Genomic DNA, 22912 nt, shown 5'->3' with positions numbered 1-22912 from the left:
CTCTTTCTAGCCTTTTTCCTTTTTTTTTCCCTTTTTTTTCTGTCATCATCTTCAATGTTGATGATTTCAGCTCCCTTAAAAAAATGCCCTTTTGTTTCCCTGTATGTCACAGGGGTCTGGGTTGGTGAAAAGCTCAACAGGAGCCTGCAGTGTGAGTGCAGCCCAGACACAACCCTGTGCTGGGCTGCAGCAAGAGCAGTGTGGGCAGCAGGGCAAGGGAGGGGATTCTGCCCCTTGGCTCTGCTCTCCTCACACCCCACCTGCAGTCCTGGGGGCACTTCTGGACAAGCACAAGCAGGACATGGAAGTGTTGGAGCCAGTGCAGAGGAGGCCACCAAGGTGCTGAGAGGGCTGCAGCAGCTCTGCTCTGAGCACAGGCTGAAAGAGTTGGGGCTGTGCAGTCTGGAGAGGAGAAGGCTTCCAGGAGACCTTGGAGTGGCCTTCCAGGATCTGAAGGGAGCTACGGGAGGGCTGGGGAAGGACTATTGACAAGGTCTTGTAATGCCAGGAGGAGGAGGAATGGGATTGAACTGGCAGAGGGGAGATTGAAACTGGATGTTGTTAGGAAGAAGTTGTTTGCAGTGAGTGTGGTGAGACACTGGCACAGGCTGCCCAGGGAGGTGTTCAGGACTAAGTTTGATAAGGCCTTGAGCAACCTGTTCTAGTGGGAGGTGTCCCTGACTCTGGCAGGGGATTGGAACTGGCTGAGCTTTGAAGTCCCTTCCAACCTAAACCATTATTTGATTCTGTGAGATGTGCTTTGGCTTTCCTGGGCTGCTGCTTTAACCCCTGGCCAGCTCTTTCTCTTGATCTAATGTGCAATTCTCACTCCATCAGGGCTGCCTGGTCTGGGCTTTGGTAACCTCCTGGGTGTAGTAAAACCAGCAGAGGAAGGCTTAGCGACACGTGGGGCTGGAAAGAGATTTGAAGCCTTTGCAGGGTTGTTACTTTCTAATTTCAAATTTCTCAGACAATTAAAAGTATGAAATACTCAGTCTCCATTTCACTGAACAGAGATGTTGGGCCCACTGAACAGACTTTATTAAGCTCAAGGGTCAAAATGAATTGGTTAAGGCCACTTAACACCAGAGCTATTGTCCTGTATTACATCTATTTAATGCCAGTCTACAAAGGAGCCACAGAGCAGACTCCTCATTAGATGCTTTCCAGTCCTCAGAACATTGTTTCAATCCATTTTTTCTGAGTAAAGATGACTGTGGCAAAGCCAAATAACAAAGACAAATTAGTTGCATCTTCTGTTAATCATTGATTCTAAATTAGAGATGCCAGCTGAGATGAAACATCTCGGAGGATGCTGAATATTGCAGCTCATTGTTTGCTGGAGGAAAGAGCCAGAAAGTTTGCTCCCATCTGTGCTGGTTGGAATCTCTGGAGACTTAACATATTTAAACTGTCTCTTTACTTAGCAAGTGGCACTGTCCTTCAAAGCCTGGCTCCTCTGGATGGATTGCTGTTCAGATGCACAGCTGATGGATCCGTGGCCCTGGAATGTTGACTCTCATGTCATAGAATTGCAGAATGGGATGGGTTGGAAGAGACCTCCAAAGCTCATTCAGTCCAAGCCCCTCTGCAGTCAGCAGGGACATCCTGCACTAGATCAGGGTATTCAGAGCCCTGCTGAGCCTCTCCAGGGAAGGGACCCTAATGAACTCCCCAGAAAACCCAATCCAGGGTTCCACTACCCTCATAGCAAAGAACTTGTTCCTAACACAGAAGCACAGAATGGTTTAGGTTGAAAGGGACCTCAAAAACCTCAGCCAGTTCCAACCCCTGCCACTGGCAGGGACACCTCCCACTAGAACAGGTCACTCAAGGCCTCATCCAGCCTGGTCCTGAGCACCTCCAGGGAGGTTGTGGAGCACAGAACGACCGAATGTGAAAGACAGCAGGATGAGCAACAAACCATCAGCACACAGGGAAATGCTTGAGCTTAAACATTGTTTAAAGACATCCCAATCATTCATTTCAACCACCTCAAACGTCCTGCGTGGCAAACCTCTCCTCTGATTGTGTGTCAATGGAATCGAAGGTTGGAAGAGACCTCTGAGATCACCAAGTCAACCACTGACCTAACACCAGCATGGCCATTAAACCGTGCCCCAGAGTGCCGTGTCCCCAGGTTCTGTGAGCACCCAGTGATGCCCAGCACTTCCCTGGCTGACAGCCCTGCATGCCACTGCCTTACACATAAACAGCTGCCAGCCCTCTGATGTTTCCTACAGCTCCTTCTTCAAAGGCTTAGAGTCAGACTTGCTCCAATCTGCTCATTACTAATGAAAGGCAACAGGGCTCTTAGAAACACTGCTGGAGGTGTGCTGAGCACTTGCCCTTAATATTTTAATAACAGGAGTGATAATCAACTGGGGACAAACAGCCCTGAAGGCAAAGAGCTGGCAATGGCTTTGAGTCCAGAGCTCAGCCGGGGGAAGCAGACAGAGCTATGCACTGAAATGGGGACTACTGGCGACGAGGTGGCAAACTCCTGGAGCAAGCCTTTTCCTCGGTGTTTCGGATGAGCAGATCCTCTGGGGAGTTCTATTAGGAGCTGTTAGCTCTGTGAATCCCAGAAGAACAGGGTGAGAAGAGAGCAAAAGTAAACTAGAAACGAAGTTGTAGAGCTCAGAAAGGAGAACAGGCAGCAGCGAGAACCAAGAATGATACTTGGGCTGCGCAGGCTGGAGAGGAGAAGGCTCCCAGGTGACCTTCTTGTGGCCTTGCAGTATCTTAAGGGCACCTACAAAAAAGTTGGGGAGGGACTTTTTAGGCTGTCAGGTAGTGATAGGACTGAGGGAAACAGACAAAGCTGGAATTGGGGAGATTCAGACTGGATGCTAGGAAGAAGTTCTTCAGCATGAGGGTGGTGAGAGCCTGGAAGGGGTTGCCCAGGGAGGTGGAGGCAGGAATGGAGGTGAGGTCTGAGCAGAGTCAGGGGGCACAAGCTCCTGTCTTGCCCTGCTGCCCACACTGCTCTGGCTGCAGCCAGCACACAGCTGCCTGCAGGGCTGCAGGAGGGCACTGCTGGCTCCTGGGGAGCTGCTCAGCACCCAACACCCCCAAAGCTCTTTCTTCAGAGCTGTTCTCAACCCACTGTGCACGCAGCCTGGATTTGTGCCTGGGGTTGGTCCAGCCCTGATGCAGGATCTCTGACAATATGGTATTGATATTTCACAGCAGTGACACTTCTGTCACTGGAAGCAGCACAGTATCACTTCTCAGTCCCCTAAGTCACATTCCTCACTGCCAGAGGAAGGTCAGTTTGGTTAGGTTGCTTAGTTTCTTCATAAATCAGCACTTAAAATTCTAACTCCTTTGTCCTCTTCGTTTCAGGAAGCGACACAGAGGTGCTCTTCAACAGAAAGAGAAACAAGTTAAAAAGCCTTTTCAAGACTGTGCCTTGCTCTAAAGCACAGCACTGCAAGTGGGGGCAGCAGATCACAAACCACCTCCTTCGCTGGGACCTGCCAGTGGCAGCCACGAGCCTGAGATAAATATTTAGGGATGTGCACGGCAGAGATACTCTTGACACGACCCAGTTTCACTCCATATTCATCACCTGCCCATTCAGAATCATTTCCCAAGCTGTGTGTGTTCTTCTGAAGTGCTGCTTGTCAGAAAGCTTGGGAGAAAACTTCACCTGGTGCAAGGGTTTCAACAGCTCAGAAGCACAATGAGGCTGCCCTGAGCATGAATGTTTATATTCCTGGAAATCATTCCTCTCTGAGCACTTTCACATTGCCTTTTCCCTCCCCACAAGTTAGTAAGGTAGCCTCACATACCACGAGGCAATTTTAGTGAGTGCTTGATGATTCAGTTTGATTTCCTGGAGGATTTAGTGCCTGATTTACTGAGGAGGAAGGGAGAGCAGCTTCAGCTTCCTGCAGAAAAATGAGAGTGACACATCCTATGCAGAGCTGTTGTGGCGTGGCCAGCCCTGGAGGGGCAATAGAAGAACCCTCAGTGTGGCAGAGCACAGCACATTGCAAGGGGTACTTAAAAAGGAACACAAACTCCAGGTAAAAGCCCCAACAGTTAAGAAGTAGGAAAGAAGAGAAACTGGCACCAGCTTTAACTCTGAGAGGCTGGCACCAGCTTTAACTCCCACTGCAGTGCTGATTCTGCAACATCTCAGTGCAAGGTCCTGCACTAGGGTCAGGCCAGGCCCAGGCAGAAATCCAGGCTGGGTGCACAGTAGGCTGAGAACAGCTCTGAAGAAATAGACCTGGTTGGGTGCTGAGCAGCTCCCCAGGAGCCAGCAGTGCCCTCCTGCAGCCCAGCAGGCAGCTGTGTGCTGGCTGCAGCCAGAGCAGTGAGAGGAGATTCTGCTCCTTGGCTCTGCTCTGCTCAGACCTCACCTCCAATCCTGCCTCCAGTGCTGCTGTGCCCAGCAAGAGTAGGACACAGAGCTGTGGAGTGAGGCCAGAGGAGGCCACAAAGATGATGGCAGGGCTGGAGCAGCTCTGCTGTGAGCACAGGCTGAGGGAGCTGGGGGGGTGCAGCCTGCAGAGGAGAAGGCTTCAGGGGCACCTCAGAGCTGGTGCCAGTGCCTGAAGGCATCCTGCAGGAAGGCTGCAGAGGGACTTGTGCTGAGGGGGTCTGGAGCCAGGCCAAGGGGGAATGGTTTGGAGCTGAGGCAGAGCAGGCCTAGAGTGGAGCTGAGACAGAAGTTGTTGAGTGTGAGGGTGGTGAGAGTGTGGCCCAGGCTGCCCAGGGAGGCTGTGGCTGCCTCCTTGCTGGGGGTGCTGCAGGCCAGGTTGGATGAGTCCTTGATCAGCTGAGTGTAGCTGAGAGGTGTCCCTGGGCATGGTGGGGAGGTTGGAGGGGATGAGCTCTGAGGTCCCTTCCAGGCTGAGCCTCTCCAGGATTCTGTGGTACTTGCTTTCCAAGGAAGAAGGACAGGGCAAGTGTAAAAGTTGTTTTCCAATGCACTGCTCACTGTACCTGGCAGCCCTTTAAGATGCCTGTGAAGCAACCCATTCCAGCCTGACCTGAACAGGTACACCATGAAAGTACCAATAAAGTCCCTCTGTATTCATTAATGTAGCTTGTAATAGAGCAGTTAGAAGACAATTTGTTCTTGCTTTCATGCAAACAGCTTGATTAATGAAGCAAAGGGAAGGATGGAAATTTAAGAGGTACACTAAAACCCTCTGATGAGTATATGGGCTGTGTGCTGCTGCTGGGGCACTGAGGGGAAACAGAACACTGATGTGCTCACTTTCACCATGCCTAGGAAGCACTTCTCTAGGTATTTAGCAAACAAAAACCAGTTTCATTGCCAACAGAAACTGTTTTCCCTCTTCCTGTATACCTGATTCTTTCCAGACCCATCTGGCTGTTGTCTTGTGTGACCTGCCCTAGGTGACCCTGATTTCTCAGAGGGGGGTTGGAATTGATGATCTCTGGAGGTGCCTTCCAACCCTTACCATTCTCTGAGCAACAGAAATGATTGGTGGGCTAAAAAAGAGCCAAGCTGTTCTTGCCAGAGAGAGTGATTGGCATTGGAATGGGCTGCCCAGGGAGGTGGTGGAGTCACTGTCCCTGGAGCTGTTGAAGCCAAGCCTGGCTGGGGCACTTACTGCCATGGTCTGGTTGGTTGGACAGGGCTGGGTGCTAGGTTGGGCTGGGTGAGCTTGGAGGTCTCTTCCACCCATCTTGATTCTATGATTCTATAATTGATTCTGAATTCAGCTAGGGGTGCACAAAGGCTTTAACTCCAGCTCTACCCCTTTGTACCAACACAGAAGAGTGTAGGGTTTGACACAGTCTCTATTGCTGGCCTCTGAGAATGGGTTCAACACATATTCCAGGTTCCCTATGTGTTTGACTTGGATATTTCCACTATCCAAAGCCAGAAGCCCCAGTGAGCTCTCCAGGAAAGGCAGATACCAGCTGCAGACAGAGGCTCAGAACAGCTCCAGGAGCTAAACTGAGTGAAGGAAAACGTATGAGATATCCAGGTGAAACAGTAAGAGAGGAGAAGCTTGTTCCAGAGTTCAGAACTCTGATAGTTGACAGGGAATATGCCAGTCTATAACCTAGCAGATCACTGAAGCTTTACCTTCTCTTTGAATATCATTTTCATTGCTCATTGTGAATTCATTAGTTATGAAAAGGCAGCTTATTGGAGAAGTTCAATCTGTGTTTTATAGATTAACACATAACTCAATCTCTAGAGGGATTTGGGTACATAATATTAGGCTCATCAGATTTAAGTGAACTGTTTGTACACTTAAAATTCAGCACTGGCTTTATTATCTAACTAAATCAGGATTAACTAAATCAAAGCCTAGGTTCTTACTGGCAAGTTAAGTTTGGATCATGGCCTGCACTGTTGTCATCACTCACATCTCTTGAAAGGCTTGAAGAAAGGTTAGAAATGAAACAAGAATGAATTTGTGGTGCTCTTAGTGTTGCTACCATTGTCTCTTTTGTGAGTCCCCAGCTCATTGGAAATATGCCAGCAAAGGAAAGGACCTTACCTAGATGAACCTCTCAAACTGTGATGGAATTGTGTGGTCTGACAGCAAAAACTCACCAAACCAAAAGCTGTGCTCACCCCGAAGCCACTTGCTCTGAGATTTCCTTCCAAGGGATGAATAAAGAGGCACTGGTGGCTCTGTGCAGGAGCTGCAGCATCTGCTGATCCTCTGAAAGGCAGTGCAGGGGCTCAGAAGTGCCTCTGGAAATTCAGCATCCCATGATCTCAGGCTACCTGGAGAGGGAAGCCACTCACAGTTCAGTCTTTCCCATCATGCTTGCAGAATTTCATAGAATCATAGAACCAAGCAGGTTGGAAGAGAGCTCCAAGCTCACCCAGTCCAACCCAGCACCCAGCCCTGGCCAGTCAACCAGACCATAGCACTAAGTGCCCCAGACAGGCTTGGCTTCAACACCTCCAGGGACAGCAACTCCACCACCTCCCTGGGCAGCCCATTCCAATGCCAATCACTCTCTCTGCCAACAGCTTCCTCCTAACATCCAGCCTAGACCTGCCCTGACACAGCTTGAGACTGTGTCCCCTTGTTCTGTTGCTTGCCTGGCAGCAGAGCCCAACCCCAGCTGGCTACAGCCTCCCTTCAGGTAGTGGTAGCCAGCAATGAGCTCTGCCCTGAGCCTCCTCTGCTGCAGGCATTTCCCCTTCTGAAGCATGATGGACACTCCAGAGGACTCCTCTTCCATGTGCTCTTCAGGTAAGTACTCCTCTGAGAGCTGAGCTTTCCCTCTGCCTTTTCCCTTCACCTCAGAGCTGCTGTGCCACCTCTCCTCCACCAGCCCTTGCAGAAGAGGAGACAATCTCCTCTGGAAAAGCAAAGCAGCTTTTTTCACCTGTACTGGTGAGGCTCTTTGCCCTGCACCGAAAGCCCCATGGAAATATTATCACTTCCTATTCCAGCTGATGGTTCTCAGAGTGATTTCTGCAGGCTCCTATTGTATTTTCATACTGCCCTATTGATTTTGTTTCCCTTCAGGGCTTCCACACCAGAAGATTGCATATAATGTAAAGAACAATAAAAGAAATTGCTAAGCACTAAGGATGATTACTCCCTGTGCTCACTGCTGTAGCAAACATAGCAAAAAGACCTTGAGTGCTGTGTCCAGTTCTGGGGCCCTCAGTTCAGGAGAGATGTTGAGGTGCTGGAAGGTGTTTGGAGAAGGGCAGCAAGGCTGGGGAGGGGCCTGGAGCACAGCCCTGTGAGGAGAGGCTGAGGGAGCTGGGGGTGTGCAGCCTGCAGCAGAGGAGGCTCAGGGCAGAGCTCATTGCTGGCTACAACTACCTGCAGGGAGGCTGTAGCCAGGTGGGGTTGGGCTCTGCTGCCAGGCACCCAGCAACAGAACAAGGGGACACAGTCTCAAGCTGTGCCAGGGCAGGCTCAGGCTGGATGTTGTTAGGAAGTTGTTGGCAGAGAGAGTGATTGGCATTGGAATGGACTGCCCAGGGAGGTGGTGGAGTCACCATCCCTGGAAGTGTTCAAGCAAGGCCTGGCTGGGGCACTTAGTGCCATGGTCTGGTTGGTTGGCCAGGGCTGGGTTCTAGGTTGGGCTGGATGAGCTTGGAGCTCTCTTCCAACCTGGTTGATTCTATGATTCTGTGACTCTAAGAAAAAACAAAACACCACAAAATAAGAAGGCCTGAGGCTGTGCCCTTCTGACTCCTGGGACCTGTAGTTTGCCCTAGGTAAATGTGTGCTGACTTCCAACGTGCTGAGACAGGACAATCAATACTGAGAACCCCCACACACAGAGTTTGTTCTGTTGAAGTTGTTATGCAGGATATATATTAAGAGAGACCATTTGATTTACAGAGTGTGCTGCATCCTGTTACATATCTGGGCTGTGGGCAAAGCACCTAACATGTCTGGGTGGGTATTATATTGCTCTGCCATAATGGCATTGCCTTGGCAAGCCAAGCACAGGACTTTCTTTCTTTACTTTTCTTACAGAGTATATTTATGGACAAAATAGCCACCATTTTCTTCACATAAAATATGAAGTGGAATCTGATCTTTTCTCTTCCTGACAGAAGAGTGCTGTAATTCTGTTCAGTCTTCAGCCACGCTTTATAAAGAGCAACGATGGAGCTTGGGGAAGAATACAGCCATTTCATGGGGAAATCAGACACAGGATGGCTTGGGCTAGAAGGGACCTCAGAGCTCATCCCCTCCAACCTCCCCACCATGCCCAGGGACACCTCTAAGCTGCACTCAGCTGCCCAAGGATTCATCCAGCCTGGCCTGCAGCACCCCCAGCAAGGAGGCAGCCACAGCCTCCCTGGGCAGCCTGGGACAGACTCTCACCACCCTCACACTCAACAGCTTCTGCCTCAGCTCCACTCTCAGCCTGCTCTGCCTCAGCTCCAAACCATTCCCCCTTGGCCTGGCTCAGACCCCTCAGCACAAGTCCCTCTGCAGCCTTCCTGCAGGATCCCTTCAGGCACTGGCAGGCAGCTCTGGGGTGCCCCTGGAGCCTTCTCCTCTGCAGGCTGCACCCCCCCAGCTCCCTCAGCCTGTGCTCACAGCAGAGCTGCTCCAGCCCTGGCAGCATCTTTGTGGCCTCTTCTGGACCCTCTCCAGCAGCTCTGTGTCCTCCTTCTGCTGAGGACAGGAGAAAAGGACAGCAGAACTGGAGGCATGTTTGGAGGAGGAGTCTCCCCAGAGCAGAGCCGAGCCAAGCCACCACCTTGAGGTCAATCTTTCATCAGTTATGAAAGGAACTGGGAAAAATATTTAGAATCATAGAATGGTTTAGGCTGGGAGAGACTTCAAGGATCATCCAGTTCCAATCCTATCCCATAGGCAGGGACACCTCCCACTAGAACAGGTCACTCAAGGTTTCATCCAACCTGGTCCTGAACACCTCCCTGGGCAGCCTGTGCCAATGTCTCACCACCCTCACTGCAAACAACTTCTTCCTAACATCCACTTTCAATCTCCCCTCTGCCAGTTCAAACCCATTCCTCCTCATCCTGTGATTCCCAGACCTTGTCAATAGTCCCTCCCCAGCTCTCCTGCAGCCCCCTTCAGATCCTGGAAGGCCACTCCAAGGTCTCCTCAAAGCCTTCTCTTCTCCAGGCTGCAGAGCCCCAACTCTCCTCAGCCTGTGCTCAGAGCAGAGCTGCTGCAGCCCTCTGAGCATCTTGGTGGCCTCCTCTGCACTGGCTCCAACACTTCCATGTCCTGCTTGTGCTGGGGGCTGCAGAACTGCACCCAGGACTGCCGGTGGGGTGTGAGGAGAGCAGAGCCAAGGGGCAGAATGGAGATTAAAATATGGCCTAAGGTTAATGATCCATTCTCCACAGTTTGCTCTCTTCCAGCCAGGCAGATCCCAGCTTACACACACTGCAATTAGTGAGACTGCAATAGAAGAAAATATTGCAGTGGAGGAATCGTTGCCAATGTTCAGCTGCGGAGAGAATGTGGAAGCAAAATGTGCAATTCAAAACTCATTAAAATTATCTTCCTGGCTGTTGCTTTGTCAAAAGGATTTAGAGTGGGTTAATTACATTATGACCAGAAGCAGAATGGCCAGTGCAATGTTTTGATGATATTGTCCTTTGCATTCTAACCCTTGACTTCTGCTGCTCTGTATTCATCCTCTCCTCAAGTGTTTTTGCACTGAATCATTGTCTTAGTTTTTCTGTGTACAAATGTCTGGGAGGACAGAACAAGAGGACACAGCCTCAGTCATCAAATCACAGAATCACAGAGTCAGCCAGGTTGGAAGAGACCTCCAAGCTCATCCAGCCCAACCTAGCACCCAGCCCTGCCCAACCAACCAGACCATAGCACTAAGTGCCCCAGCCAAGCTTGGCTTCAACACCTCCAGGCACGGTGACTCCACCACCTCCCTGAGCAGCTCATTCCAATGCCAATCACTCTCTCTGCCAACAACTTCCTAACAACATCCAGCCTAGACCTGCCCTGGCACAGCTTGAGACTGTGTCCCCTTGTTCTGTTGCTGGGTGCCTGGCAGCAGAGCCCAACCCCACCTGGCTACAGTCTCCCTTCAGGGAGTTGCAGACAGCAATGAGCTCTGCCCTGAGCCTCCTCTGCTGCAGGCTGCAACCCCCCAGCTCCCTCAGCCTCTCCTCACAGGGCTGTGCTGCAGGCCCCTCCCCAGCCTTGCTGCCCTGCTCTGGACACCTTTCAACACTGCAACATGCTTTGTCACCAAACAGCCCCTTGAATAGAGGCCCCCAGAACTGCCATGAAGGTGAGTTGCAGGGTTTCAGCCACGAGGCTTCTCTCCAGCAGCTCCCTTGGTGAAGCTTGGCTCTGTGATTCTGAGACCTTGCAATGGAGCTGATGTTTGTTACAGGTAACGTAAATAACAGAAGAGCAGCCTCTCTGTCTTGTGGGGTTCTATAAGTGCTGGTTCTGTGGTGTATGGTACACAAGCATGGCTGGAGCCTGATGGCCAGCATGGGTTTGTGGAGAAGCCAAGGTGAGGCTACAGCCAGCCTGCCTTGTCTGCCTCCCTGTCTGCAGCAACGCAGAGCTGCAAACTACACCGCTGCTACCGTGTCCAAACTGATTCATTTTGTTACCCACCTTGTTATTCCCAGTGCATCCAAATCCTACACCTAAGAATAAACCAAGCTCAAAAGAGTGAGGGAAAGACAAGCAATGCCTGCTTTCACATCCAGCCCCCCGTGGATGAGTCAGTGTGCAAGCCTTGGCAGTTGCTGCCAAGCAATAAATGACTGCTGTTGCCTGCGCTGGAAACGGGGGAGAAGGCAGCTAGCAGTATTGCAGGAGAAGAACACCTCCTACCTTTGTGCTGCATGACAGCAGACACCACCTTTGGTGAGCCATGCTGGGAGCTGAGGAAGCAGCAGCAACCCAGTACTGAAGTGAAAATAAAACAACTCCAGCCTGCTTTTCACTGCTGCTCTCTGAACCCTCAGCAACTTTCCACATGGTCCCAAGCTGAGTGGGGCAGCCAACATGACTGAGGGATCTGATGTGATCCAGGGGGACCTGGACAGGATGCAGAAGTGGGCTGAGGAGAAGCTCATGACTGAGGGACCTGATGTGATCCAGGGGGACCTGGGCAGGAATGCAGAAGTGGGCTGAGGAGGCAAAATACAAGGTCCTACAACTAGGTCAGGGCAGCCCTAAATATCAGTCCAAGCTGGGGGAGGATGAGATTGAGAGCAGCCCTGCAGAGAAGGACTTGGGGGTGCTGGTGGGGAAAAAGCTGGCCAGGAGCCATCAATGGACATGTGCAACCCAGAAGGCCAATGGCAGCCTGGGTAGAATCAAAAGAAGTGTGGCCAGCAGGTCAAGAGAGGGGATCCTGCCCCTCTGCTCTGCTCAGACCTCACCTGGAGTAGTGTGTCCAGCTCTGGGGCCCCCAAAACAAGAGGGACATAGACCTGCTGGAGCAGGTCCAGAGGAGACCACAAAGGTGCTCATGGGGCTGGAGCAGTCTCCCAGGCTGTCTCCACTGCTTTTCTTGTGCAGCACTCATGCCACAAGCTGGCATTTTCCTGCAAGAGTGGTTTAGCTTGGTCTGAGTTGGGGGCATGGGGTGCAAAAGCAGTCTGTATACATATATCCATCTAATTTCTGTAGCAATCCATCAGGAGCACAAGATGAGTCAGCTGCAGTTATTAGGCTGAATCAATTTGAGTAATTAGTTTGCTAAAGTTAAAAAGAATAATAAAAGAAGTCTTTCTGCAAGGACTCTCTCCAGAGGATGGTTCTGCACTGGACATGGAAGGACAGATACTAATCAGCTGCAGCAAGTAAGAAGAACACAATGCAGCTACAGTCACTATGCTGAGAAGTCATCCCTGCTCAAATCAATAGTGTTATTAATGCTGAGACACAGAAGATCAGAATCCATCATGCAGTATTTTTTCCTGCCTGTACTGTTAGTTTTTATGGCTTTAACTTTGCTATGCTGATCTGCTTTACTTCAGAGTGACTGCTGCAAACCAGCTCCAACCTCTTCCTCAGAAACAAAGGAGGAAGGCTGAGGTTGATGCTCAGAAGAAAGAGAGGGAGAAGAAAAATCAAAGTGAAAGCCAATCTGAACTTACACAAACTTAGAATCAGAGAATCAGCCAGGTTGGCAGAGAGCTCCAAGCTCATCCAGCCCAACCTAGCACCCAGCCCTGGCCAAGCAACCAGACCATGGCACTAAGTGCCCCAGCCAGGCTTGGCTTCAACACCTTCAGGCACGGTGACTCCACCACCTCCCTGGGCAGCCCATTCCAATGCCAGTCACTCTCTCTGCCAACAACTTCCTCCTAACATCCAGCCTAGACCTGCCCTGGCACAACTTGAGGCTGTGTCCCCTTGTTCTGTTGCTGCTTGCCTGGCATCAGAGCCCAACCCCACCTTGCTACAGCCTCCCTTCAGGGAGCTGTAGCCAGCAATGAGGTCTGCCCTGAGCCTCCTCTTCTGCAGGAAGAGCCCTTGCTGTGTTTCAGGGTGGTTTGGATGTGGTGCTTAGGGAGATGGTTTAAGATGAGTCTTGTAGAGCAGGGCTCAAGGTTGGACTTGGTGCTCCCGAGGGGCTCTGCCAGCCTGTAAGTCTGTGTCATTCTGTGATTTCTGCCCCACACCTTGCACTGTTCTTTCCTGGATTCATTTTCTGCTGCAGGAAGAATCATCTCCTCAATTTCCATCCCCTGAAAAGCAAACAGCTCACAGGAAGTGTGAGGCAGGGGGGTATGAATTTCAAAGACAGGATCAGATTCAGATAATTAAAAAGGATCTGTTCAGAATATTTCTCTCTTACATTTATTTCTTTTCTCTTCATTTTTTGTAAAGGCTTTGATTACTGCAATGAAAAATGACCTTGATACATAATACACGTGGTGGTTGTCTGGTAGTTTAACAGGTAAGTTGTAGGATGGGGAAGAGTGTTCTAAAGAAAGGGATGAAACTAGGGTTTGCTTGGATCCTTGACATAAAAGAACTAACCAAGAACCTGCAAAATCTGGCTGTGACACAGCAATATTTCCTGTCTGGAAACAGATGACTAAGCACACTGTGAAATACCAGAAAGAATTCTTTCTACCTATAAAGCCACAGTTTAAAAGCAATCATTTACTCCCATCCCCATCAGCCTCCAGTGCCTCAGAATGCCCTTGGTTCCCTTGGCAGCATTGCCCTGTGAGGCAGATTGGTGAGCACCAGCAACTTCATGCTGAAAGAAAGCTAACACTGGAGCACCTTAATTGGGAACTAACAGTGGAGCATCTTAGTTGGAAGCTGACATTGCAGCATCTTAGCTGGGAACTAACAGTGGAGCATTTTAGTTGGGAACTAACAGTGGAGCATCTTAGCTGGAAGCTAACATTGCAGCATCTTAGTTGGGAACTAACAGTGGAGCATCTTAGTTGGAAGCTGACATTGCAGCATCTTAGCTGGGAACTAACAGTGGAGCATTTTAGTTGGGAACTAACAGTGGAGCATCTTAGTTGGAAGCTGACATTGCAGCATCTTAGTTGGGAACTAACAGTGGAGCATCTTAGCTGGAAGCTGACATTGCAGCATCTTAGTTGGGAACTAACAGTGGAGCATCTTAGCTGGAAGCTGACATTGCAGCATCTTAGTTGGGAACTAACAGTGGAGCATCTTAGTTGGAAGCTGACATTGCAGCATCTTAGTTGGGAACTAACAGTGGAGCATCTTAGTTGGAAGCTGACATTGCAGCATCTTAGTTGGAAGCTAATATTGCAGCATATTAGCTGGGAACTAACAGTGGAGCATCTTAGTTGGAAGCTGACATTGCAGCATATTAGCTGGGAACTAACAGTGGAGCATCTTAGTTGGAAGCTGACATTGCAGCATCTTAGTTGGGAACTAACAGTGGAGCATCTTAGTTGGAAGCTGACATTGCAGCATCTTAGTTGGGAACTAACAGTGGAGCATCTTAGTTGGAAGCTGACATTGCAGCATCTTAGTTGGGAACTAACAGTGCAGCATCTTAGTTGGGAACAAACAGTGGAGCCCCTTAGTTTGGAACATTCATTGGAACATTCTAGTTATACAGTACCAACTTCAGAAATCCTGCCCCATAGCCATAACCTTATTACTCTAAAGAGACTAACAAGGAGTAACATCCATTATTAGTGACCAAAATGCCACTGCAGGCTTCCCAATTCCCCTAAAGTGTAGAGAATGTCACTGATGCCAGCTGAATAAATGAGGCAGCACACCCAGTTTAAGAGAAGTTAAAAACCAAACCCTAAGTCTTTGCCATAATTTCTGCTTGTTATAAATAGACCCCAGAGACCCAGCAGCCTAATGCCTTGTGCCCTCCATGCTGTCCCTCTGCCACAACAACAGCCCATAATAGTATTGATTTCTGAACAAAGTCATTTGAATTTCCCTTAGAACTGACATGGACTGAAGATGTTTTGATAATCCTTACCTTTTAGTCTCTAACACAGAACAAGCTGCAGCAATGTTGTAAGTCTCTATGTACAATTTTGCTAAGGATCACTAATTAACCATTGCTAATGACAGCAGTAAATGATGGAGCATTAATTATAGAACCAGCATAGAATGGCTTAGACTGGAAGGGACCTCATCATCTTCTACAAGGGCCCCACCATGGCCAGAGGCTGCTCAACTAGACTTGGCTGCTTAGGGCAACATCCAACCTGGCCTGCAGCACACCCGGGCAGGAGGCAGCCACAGCCTCCCTGGGCAGCCTAGGACACACTCTCACCACCCTCACACTCAACAACTTCTGCCTCAGCTCCAAACCATTCCCCCTTGGCCTGGCTCCAGACCCCTCAGCACAAGTCCCTCTGCAGCCTTCCTGCAGGATGCCTTCAGGCACTGGCAGCAGCTCTGAGGTGCCCCTGGAGCCTTCTCCTCTGCAGGCTGCACCCACCCAGCTCCCTCAGCCTGTGTTCATAGCAGAGCTGCTCCAGCCCTGGAATCATCTCTGTGGCCTCCTCTGGCCTCACTCCACAGCTCTGTGCCCTCTGTCTGCTGGGGACAGCAGCACTGGAGGCAGGATTGGAGGTGAGGTCTGAGCAGAGCAGAGCCAAAGGGCACAATCCCCTCTCCTGCCCTGCTGCCCACACTGCTCTGGCTGCAGCCAGCACACAGCTGCCTGCTGGGCTGCAGGAGGGCACTGCTGGCTCCTGGGGAGCTGCTCAGCAGCCAACAGCCCCAAGGCTCTTTCTTCAGAGCTCCTCTCAACCCACTCTCCCTGAAGCCTGGATTTGATCTGGGATGCAGAACCTTTCTTTTGGACTTGTTCAACCTCATGCTGCTGGCACTGGCCCATTTGTCAAGCCCATCAAGTTCCTTCTGGCTGGCATATGGTAGAGAAAAGGTACTCCTGTTTTGTACACCTAGCAGACTTCATTAGGCAGCTATATTGGGCTCTGCTTTTCATCACCTTGCACAAGTTTTTACATCAAAGATGTTAGCTTGACACTTGGTGTTTCTTTTGCTCTCCCTTTTACAATGTTATTGATGTATAATTTAATGATGGAAGATCGTGAACACATTTGTTGATAAATAGAGAAGGAGCTTTGTTCTCCATAGGATCATTGCTTTTTATCTTCCTCTTCAATGAATTGTCAAGGCTGCCTACTTAATCACAGCTAGGGGCTGGGCCTCATCTCCACCACCATAAAGCCAACCAAGAGTTTTGCAACTGATTTTTATTGGGCTGGGAGCGAGCACACTGTTGGTAATGTGCAACTTCTAAATGCCATTTGCACACATATCAATTTTATGAACTCCCTTAAGTATGGGATTTTCAGAAGGCAATAGTTTGGCAGGCATTACTTTAGATTGATGGTGCTCCAGGATGACACTATTAAGCCATATTCACACCTCTGAGAATTGCTATAGCAACGCACTAGGACCAGTTCTTCCTCCACATTGGTGGGTGAGAATTATCTCAGTTACTGAAGCTTCTGCTACCACATTTAGGGGGTGTCACTTGAGGAATAGTTGGCTCTGTGAGATAGATTCACCAACATGTACACAAATAAATATAGATGCAAGTACCAAAGCAGATGGTCACAAACTCCAGGGTAATCCAGAGATGCTATGGGGAAGCAGTGGATGGTACAAGGGCGGAAGGCTTTGGGCTGGATGAGATCTTTAAAGGTTGTCCAGTCCCTTCCCCCTGCAGTGAGCTGGGACATCTTCAACTACATCTAGCTGCTCAGAGGGAACACAGCATCACAGACACATGCAGGTTGGCAAAGGCCCTCAGGAGCACCAAGTCCAACCTAGAGCCCTGCTCTACAGGACTCACATTAAACCATAGCCATAGGCACCACATCCAAACCACCCTGAAACACAGCCAGGCTGGGTGACTCCAACACCTCCCTGGGCAGCTCATTCCACTCCCTAACCACTCTCCATCAAAAACGTTTTCCTAATGTCCAATCTAAACCTCCCCAGCCTCAGCTTGAGGCCATTCCCCCTTCTTCTGTCTCCAGTTCCCTGTGAGCAGAGCCCAGCAGCAGCCTCTCCACAATGTCCCTTCAGGCAGCTGTAGACAGCAATGAGCTCTGCCCTCAGCCTCCTCTGTTTCAGACTCTGTGGCATGATCTGATCTCCACCTGAACTGCTTACACAGAGCTCCCCTCTTTGAGGAGATGCCCTCTGGGTCTTCTCCTGCAGACATGGAAACCTGAGCCAGAACCTGGAAAAGAAGGTTTGAGTGACTGCTACAGAAAGCAGGTGACCAAGCAGTGCAGCTGGCAGTGCTGCCTCCAAAGCTCTGCATATCCACAGCTGCTCTTGGCACTGCAGGGGAAATGGACCCTCCTGCTTTGTTCCTCTGAGCTTCCTTGGAGCAAAAGCAGGGAAGCCATCAGGTTTCAGGGTTTCAGGGTAGCTTTCAAGTTACAGCAGAAGGGTTCAGCAGACTAGGGAAGATCAAGTCAAGCTTCACCAAGGGTGCTGCTGGAAAGAAACCTCATGCCTGAAACCTTCCAACTCACCTTCATGGAAGGAAGGGAATAATCCAAGCAAACTGCAATGGCTGCAGCCAAGTCACTGCACTGATTTCTCTAGGAGAAGACATGGAGATGCTCCCTTCATGGTTTAGTGCTGGGCTGAGGATTGGGCTGGATGAACTTTGGTCCCTTCCAACCTGATTTGTTCTGTGGTGCGTCTCAGAGAAGAGCCAAGCAAAGAAAACCAGGAAGAAAGACTTCAGCATCTCCAGCTACTTCCTACCCTTTGAGGTTAACCTTTATCTGGGCTGGGAAACCAGTCTCTTAAAATGTGAAATATGCCTGAACCACTCTGTGTGGAAAGACACTTCTAAATCCATCTAACTAAATCTTCACATTTCTTTGTGCCTGGGGGGACAAGATGCAGCTCTGACTCGAGTGACACATCAGGATACTGCCCTTTGCAGGGGCATCTCAGAAGGACTGTATGGGTCCATCTCCTCTAACTCCTGGTAGAGTCTGACTCACCATTTTTGGCAGTGGTGACACTCCTGACTAATGCTGAATCATGCTGGCAATGCTATTTAATAACAACCACAGATTCACAGAATGGTTTAGGTTGGAAGGGACCTCAAAGCTCAGCCAGTTCCAACCCCCTGCCATAGGCAGGCACACCTCCAACTCAGACAGTTTGCTCAAGGCATCATCCAAACTGGTTCTGAACACCACCAGGGAGGTTGTGGAGCACAGAAGCACACAATGTGAACAAAGATCAAAGATCACCTTCTGTGCTTCTGTCATCCACAACCTCCCTGGGCAGCCTGTGCCAGTGTCTCACCACCCTCACTGCAAAGAACCCTTTCCTAACATCTAGTTTCAGCCTCCCCTCTGCCAGTTCAAACCCATTCCTCCTCATCCTGCTATTACAAGACCTTGTCAGTAGTCTCTCCCCAGCCCTCCTGTAGCCCCCTTCAGATCCTGCAAGGCCACTCCAAGGTCTCTTGGAAGCCTTCTCTTCTCCAGGCTGCACAGCCCCAACTCTCTCAGCCTGTGCTCAGAGCAGAGCTGCTGCAGCCCTCTCAGCATCTTGGTGGCCTCCTCTGGACTGGCTCCAACACTTCCATGTCCTGCTTGTGTTGGAGACTCCAGACCTGCACCTAGGACTGCAGGTGGGGCCTGAGGAGAGCAGAGCCAAGGGGCAGGATGCCCTGCCCCTAGCAGAAGGCCTGGAAGCAGTACTTTCACAAAAGTAAGATTAACTTCTCCCCCCCCAAAGAAAAAAATTAAACTCATTACATACTTGTGAGCTGGAGCTGCTCTCTGAAGAGTTCCCTAATTCTGAATTATTGCCTTCTGCAGCACTTCTGAACAATCACTTTTGGATAAGATTAGAGAGATAGAGGTGGTTAGCAGATAATCTTTGGAAATGAAGAGATTTAAAAGGCAGAAGAGCAATCTTCTGGGCGCCTGGAGACGGAGTGTAACTATCACCAAATTCTCTTTACTTTTTGCTCTTTGAAAGATGATCTCAAAGAACAAAAACTGAGGCTCAGGTTGATGCGTGGCAGAGAAGCTGGCAGAAAGCAGGAGGAGGAGGCTGAGGGTACTCCACAGGTCCAGCAGTGGTGGGCAGCAAAGCAGTAGGAGCTTCCCTCTTCTGCAATAGCTGCTCAGAGGGCAAACATCTGATGGCTTCAAAGCAGATGCTTGAACATGGGTGGCCTGCATTCCCTCTGCTTTCTAACCACTGGGCAACAGATTCTCTCTTTCTGCAGTAATATTAATTAGAGAATACTCCAGCAGAAGACTCCTGTCCTCCAAGACCTACTGAGACAAGAGCTGACGGAGGCATAAATCACATCACCTTAAATTAGCTGTGCTCAGCCTGGCCCAGAGCTCTCAAGACTCATTGTGCTTAAAGGGTTTCACTAAACTCTCAAACCACAGCTGATGGCAGTGGCCTTGGCAATGTCACTGTTCTCTCTCCAGTGTATAACTGGGCCAGTCACCATGTTGTGAGCACAGGATGACACCAGCAGACACCTCCTGAAGAGGACTTGAGAGGAAGGGAGAAAAAAAACCTAATCCACAATTAGCAAGTGAAAGAAGATTGTCCTTGCAAAATGCCTACTGTAGCACGCCTGAGATGCAGCCCTTTCATCCCTGCCTCACCACCTGTTTGCTTATGCACAGCACCTGCAGCACCTCTGCTAGCAGGACAGGCTGAGGGAGCTGGAACTGTGCAGCCTGGAGAAGACTCCAGACAGACCTTAGAGCTGCCTTCCACTAGCTGAAGGGATGCTACAGGAAGGCTGCCAGAGGGACTTTGCATAAAGGTGTCCAGCAATAGTACAAAGGGGAATGGTTTGAAGCTGAGGCAGAGCAGGGTTAGACTGGATCTGAGGAAGAAGTTCCTCTGTAGGAGGGTGGTGAGAGTCTGGAGCAGGCTGCCCAGGGAGCATTCAAGACCCATCTGGATGTGGTCCTGTGTGACCTGCCCTAGGTGATCCTGCTTTAGCAGGGGGCTGGATGGCCTCTGCAGGTCCCTTCCAACCCCTACCAGGATCCTGTGATATAATTAGTTCTTATTTCTTGACTCATTGTGAAAAAAAAACAAACAAAACAACAAAGCAACCCATGTAAAGGCAGCAAACTCCTTTTGAGCAGTGAGAACCATTCCAGCACTTGCCATCCGGGGCAGCAGTCTCCATGCCAGCAGTAAGTCAAACACAGCACACCCAGTGACCTTCAGCTCCTGCCTGCTACCTTCTGCCTACCCATCCTCAGCTGGCTCTAAGCTGTCAGCGAACCAAGGTCTGGAGCATTATCTGCCAGCTGCACAAACTGCATAACATAATCAGAGAAAATTCTGGCACTGCTTTTACTCATTTCCCATCTTCTTTTCTCCTCAGATGGGTTTCTCAGATATGCTTTCCCAAATTTCCCCCTATTTTAGCTGCTCTCTTAAATCTTCTCTCTGTTTCCTGCAGACTGATCTCTGACAAAGCTCTTCCCTCTGACAAAGCTATTCCAAGGATTACCAAACTGCAAATCGCTGTTGAAGAGAAACTAAAGCATCACCCATAAAATTCAGCCTGAGCTAAGCCTGATTTATCTTTGAGAAGCCAAAAAAACCACTTTAAGGGAGGCACAGGAAACTTAGCAAAGCAGGTGAATCATTCATTTAGAGCAAATCCTGATGCAGGTTACAAACACAAGAGAGACCTCATCAATCTTTATGGTGACCTCATCAGTATTTACCAATATGTGCAGGTGAGTGCCAGGAGGCTGGAGCCAGGCTCTGCTGGGTGATGCCCAGGGACAGCACAAGGAGCACTGGGTGGAAGCTGAGGCATAGGAAGTTTCATTTAAACATGAGGAGGATTTTTACCCTGTGAGGGTGGCAGAGCCCTGGCACAGGCTGCCCGGGGGGGGGTTGTGGAGTCTCCCTCTCTGGAGGTATTCAAAACCTGCCTGGATGTGTTCCTGTGTGATCTGGCCTTGGAGATCCTGCTCTGGCAGGGGCATTGGACTGGATGAGCCTTGGAGGCCCCTTCCAGTCCCTGCCATTCTGTGAGAATCACAACGATGCAGTGAACATCTCCTGTGGGGCCAGGCTGAGGGAGCTGGGGCTGGCAGCTGGCAGCAGAGCAGCCTGAGGGCTGCCCTCAGTGCTGAGCTAAAGATGTGCAGGGCAGTGTCGGGAGGACACAGCCAGGCTCTGCCCAGGGGTGGCCAAGGGCAGGGCAAGGGGCACTGGGGGCAAGCTGGAGCAGAGGAGGTGCCATGGGAACAGGAGGGGAAAATTTACTCTTTCCCTGTGAGGCTGCCCAGAGAGGTTGTGAAGTCTCCTTCTCTTGAGAATTTCAAACCCACCTGGCTGTGTTCCTGTGTGCCCTGCCCTGGGTGCTCCTGCTCTGGCAGGGGGCTGGGCCTGGATGATCCCCGGAGGTCCCTTCCAAGCCCTAACACTGTGACTCTGTGCTATGTGCATTGGTGTTTTCCCAGGCTGTGCTGTTGGTGCCATCATTTCACGTCTACATTGAATCCCCAACAAGGTAATGAGGAGGCAGAGCTGTAAAGAGAAGTGCTTCTAAATGTTACTGTCTGTGTAAAGACCTTCCCAAACCCCCAGCAAGGCAAAAGAGGTGTTTTTCTTCTAAAGCCTACCAGCTGATTTTCTCTCTAACAGATTGCTTATTCCAGGGAAGGCTGGCTGCATGCTACACTGTTCCATGCTGGAGTCACTGCCAATTATCTGCCTGCTTCTAATCTACCTGTAAACTGCCATTAAGCAGCTACACGTTGGTTGTGGGTGTTAGGATCTGTCAGTCATGGAAAATGAGTTAAATTAGTAGGTTTCTTTAGACAGTTATTTTCTTGCAGGTATCAAAGTACTCCCATCTTTAAAAAGGGTGCAAAAAACTTCAGACACCTCTCTGAAAGAGCCACACACAGCTCATGGAACTTGTGGGTTTGTTCCCATGGATAATTCTGTGTCACTCTTGAATGCCATGTAAAGTTTTCTTGCTATGAGTGATTTTTGTCTCTGGTGATGAAAATTTCAGGACTAGAGAGTTGCAGATTCCCTAGCAGAGAAAAATAAAGACATAAGCCAGCCAGGAACCAATTCCCTTCAACACATGGGATATCATCTCTGCCAAGGGCAAGAGGCATTCCTCACTGGGTAGAGCCTTGATCCAGCTAGCCCAGCTGGGAGAGCCTGCCCGGCCTGCCGTGGTCTGCAGTCCTCTCCAACATGGCATGTCTTGGATTAGAGATGTTAGTGCAGACATCTCTGGCTGATCCCTTCCCTCAGTATGTTTCTGTGGACTTGTTATCCGTGGATTTCTCTAATCCCTCTCTCAACAGGCTGATGCTGTCTGTCCTCACAGCCTCCTGAGACAGTCAGTTCCACAACTTCACTGCCGCAGCAGTGCTCTTCCTTCTGACGTTTTGAACACATTTTCTTCTAGCTCCAGTGAGTTTCAGAACCAAAAAGGGTCTGAAATTAAACTGCTCCTTTGGTGTAAGCAAAGCCCAGACCTCAGAAAGCACAGGATGACAGCAGAGGATGACAGCACAGGATGACACAATCCTTTCTTTATTCCCGTGCTCTGCCAGCTCACCACCATGCCTGCGACATTCCCCATCCTGTGCTAGGCTCTTCCAGCCTTTTCAGCACTGACACATCACAGCTCCCTGAATCCACAGATCCTCCCTTTCAGTCAGTCTCTGCACTTCATTTGCCTTCAGCTGCAGAAGTCTCCCTGTGGCACAGGCTGCCCTAATTCCTCGCATGGGCATCAATGGCAGCAGCGCAGCCTGAGTGCGTGGCACAGCCCAGCCAAGCCCTACACAGTGCAGATCTGAGCCTGGCACTTGGCCCTTGCTCAGATCCCTCGTTGGGAAGGCAGCACAAACCCAAAGGAAAACAGCATGTCTGCAGAGGCAGTGCCAGGGAAAGGCTGATGCCATGGCATGCTGTGCCCACGA

The 22912-nt window shown here is 50.1% G+C and overlaps 1 long non-coding RNA gene across 2 annotated transcripts in view; it reads right to left on the bottom strand.

Annotated features, from left to right (window-relative positions):
• Positions 1–1060: 1060 nt before the first annotated feature.
• The window catches only part of LOC135187473 (uncharacterized), an 82086-nt gene continuing 60234 nt past the window's right edge, over positions 1061–22912 (bottom strand). The window contains exons 4-5 of one of the 2 annotated variants that reach the window (XR_010307340.1): positions 6557–6733; positions 1061–1504 (exon numbers count right to left, since the gene is read on the bottom strand). This is a non-coding gene — a long non-coding RNA (uncharacterized LOC135187473). The remainder of the gene's footprint in view (positions 1505–6556; positions 6734–22912) is intronic. The other variant, XR_010307338.1, reaches the window with a different exon arrangement.

The sequence above is a fragment of the Pogoniulus pusillus genome, chromosome 2 (genome assembly GCF_015220805.1).
Source record: "Pogoniulus pusillus isolate bPogPus1 chromosome 2, bPogPus1.pri, whole genome shotgun sequence".
Classification (NCBI taxonomy): Eukaryota; Metazoa; Chordata; class Aves; order Piciformes; family Lybiidae; genus Pogoniulus; species Pogoniulus pusillus.
Note: the sequence above shows the minus strand (reverse complement) of the source record. Positions and strands in the feature narration are given on the sequence as shown.